The sequence below is a fragment of the Loxodonta africana genome, chromosome 3 (genome assembly GCF_030014295.1).
Source record: "Loxodonta africana isolate mLoxAfr1 chromosome 3, mLoxAfr1.hap2, whole genome shotgun sequence".
Taxonomy (NCBI): Eukaryota; Metazoa; Chordata; class Mammalia; order Proboscidea; family Elephantidae; genus Loxodonta; species Loxodonta africana.
In genome coordinates, this window is record NC_087344.1 from 115129096 (window position 1) to 115132018 (window position 2923).

The 2923-nt window shown below is 33.2% G+C and overlaps 1 non-coding gene across 1 annotated transcript; it reads right to left on the bottom strand.

Annotated features, from left to right (window-relative positions):
- Window positions 1-2096: 2096 nt before the first annotated feature.
- On the bottom strand, window positions 2097-2169 carry TRNAV-AAC (transfer RNA valine (anticodon AAC)). The gene has a single exon. It is a non-coding gene; the product is annotated as a tRNA-Val (tRNA).
- Between the last annotated feature and the right edge of the window lie 754 nt (window positions 2170-2923).

Sequence of the window (2923 nt, forward strand, 5' to 3'; positions counted from 1 at the left end):
TGCCAAATTATATCATTACATAAATGCCAAATCACTGACAATCATGGCCTAGTCAAGTTGACACACAACCTTAACCATCACAATCATGAACATGAGAATATTTTAATTTTTTATTTCTTCTTTAAATGTCATTTGACATTTTATATTGTTCATTATACAAATCTTGCACTTCTTTTGCTAAATTTATTTCTAAATATTTTGTTCATTTGATGCTATTGTAAAGTTTTCTTAATTTTATGTAAATATTTCTCTTTATTAGTAGAAATAGTAGAAAAAATAGATTTTTATATATTGCCCTTGCAGTCTATAATCTTACTGAATTTGTTTATAACATTTAATATATTTTTAGTGGATATTTTAGTATTTTCTATATACAACATCATGTCATTTGCAAATTAAGATAATCTTATTTCTTTTTTCCAATCTGAATGTCTGCTATTTCATTTTCATGCCTGATGGTTCTGGCTAGAACTTCTTGTACAAGGTTGAAATAAGGTGGTGAGAGTAAATATCTTTGGCTTGTTCCTGATCTTATGAAAATGTTTGTGGTCTTTCACCACTAAATATAATAAATAATTATGGAATTTTTAAAGATGATCTTTATATTAGGTTAAGGAGCTTCTCTTCTGTGCCTGGTTAATTGAGTTTATTTATTTAATCATTAAAAGATATTGAGTTTTATCCAAAACCTTTCCTGCATCCATCGAGATGATCATGTGGGTTTTGTGTTTTATTTTATTAATGAGGTGTCGACGGCACTGGGTTTGTTTTGGTTTGGTACTACATTGATTTTCATATGTTAAACCAAGCTTGCATTTCTCAGAAAAATTATGTATACAACATTATATATGTGTGTATAGAGTTTGCTACCATTTTGTTGAGGGTTTTGGGTATATATTAATAAAAAAAATGCTGGTTTGTAATTATCTTTTTCTTGTGATAGCTTCCATTGGATATGGTGTCAGGCAAGCAGCCTCACAGGAAATGTTTACACTTCTGTTCATTTTTGGAAGAGTATGAGAAGGATCAGTGTTAATTCTTATTTAAAAATTTGGTAGAATTCATCAGTGATGGCATTGTGACTTGTGGAAAGTTTTTTTTGTTGTTTAATTTTATTTTTAACTCTTTTTATTGTGCTTAAAGTTTTCAGAGCAACTTAGTTTCTAATTAGATAATTAATACACTTCTTGTTTTGTGATACTGGTTGCCATGATGTATCACGTATCAACTCTCCCCTTCTGACCTTGGGTTCCCCATTTCCATTCATCCAGCTTTCCTGTCCCTCCCTGCCTTCTTATCTATGCTTTGGGGCTGGTGTGCCCGTTTAGTCTAGTATACATGGTTGAACTATGTTTGTCATTGTTTGTTTGATAGGCCTGTCTAACCTTTGGCTAAAGGGTGAATCTGTAGGAGTGACTTCGGTACTGAGCTAAAAGTGTGTAGGGGGACCATACTCACAGGTCTTCTCCAGTCTCTGTCAGATAAGTAAGTCTGGTCTTTTTTTGTGAATTTGAATTTTATTCTACATTTTTTTCCCCATCTGTCTGGCACCGTCTCTTGTGATACCTGTCACAGCAGTCAGTGGGGGTAGCTGGGAACCATCTAGTAATGCTGTCTTTGGTTTTCCAGTGTGCCAAACAGAGTAGGACCAGTAAACATATCATAGATGACTGCTCACAAACTGTTAGGACCCCAGATGCTACTCATCAAAGTAGGATGTAGAACATTTTCTTTATAGAATATGTTATGCCAGTTAAGCTAAATGTCCCCTGAAACCATGATCCTCAGCCCTCAGCCCAGTAACTCAGTGCCTCAGAGAGTTTGGATGTGTCTATGAAGCTTCTAGTTCAATCTCTTAAATTTTTATAAATGGATTCATATTTTTTGTATCCTCTTGAGTCAATTTCTGCACTTTGTGCTTTTATAGAAATTTCGAAGCACTTTTGGTTCTATTGATTTTCTCTCTTATTTTTTATTCTCTATTTTATGTATTTCTGTTCTAGTCCTTATTACTTTTCTCATGTGGCAGCTTTGGGTTGAGCCTGACATTTTTTTTCTAGTTTTTTTTTTTTTTTCTTATAAAGCAATGCCCAGCTTGTTTCCGCCCGGTTTCGAACCGGGGACCTTTCGCGTGTTAGGCGAACGTGATAACCACTACACTACAGAAACTCGCTTTCTAGTTTTTTAAAGATTAATTTATCAGAGAGCTTTCTCTTTTTAAAACAGGCATTTTACAGTAAATTTCCCTCTAAGCACTTCTTTAGTAGCATCCTCTGACTTTGGTATATAGTGTTCTCATTTCCAGTCATCTTAAAGAATGTTAAAAGTTGCTTATAATTTTTTTATGGATCCCTTTGTTGTTCAGTAGTGTGTTGTTAGTTTCCACATATTTGTGAATTTACCGAATTTCCATCTGTTGTTAAAATTTAATTCAATTCTATTGTGGTCAGTGACTATTCTTTGTATAATTTCAATAATTTTAAAAATATTGAGACTTGTTTTATGGCCTAACATATAGTATATCCTGGAGAATGTTTCATGTGTTCTTGAAAAAAATTACATTCTTTGTTGTTGGGTGGAGTGAGTGTTGTTGTTTTGTTGGTTTATAATGCTCAAGTTTTCCAATTTCTTTCTTGAGCTTGTAACTAGCTTTTCTATCCATTATTGAAAGTGAGATGCCGAAGTCTCAAATAGTCTATCAGTTTGTATTATGAGGCTTTGTTGTTAGATGCATATTTGTTTATAATTGTAATGTCTTCTGTCTTAGTCTGGGTTCTAAGACAGAAGACATTACAATTATAAGAAGAAAACCAGTAAAGTGTACAAATTCACTTCAAGGAAACATCTCACACAATTGTGAAGTAATGGCTCACAAAATTGTGTGGTATGGGAAGTCCCAAATCTATGAGTATGACAACAGGCT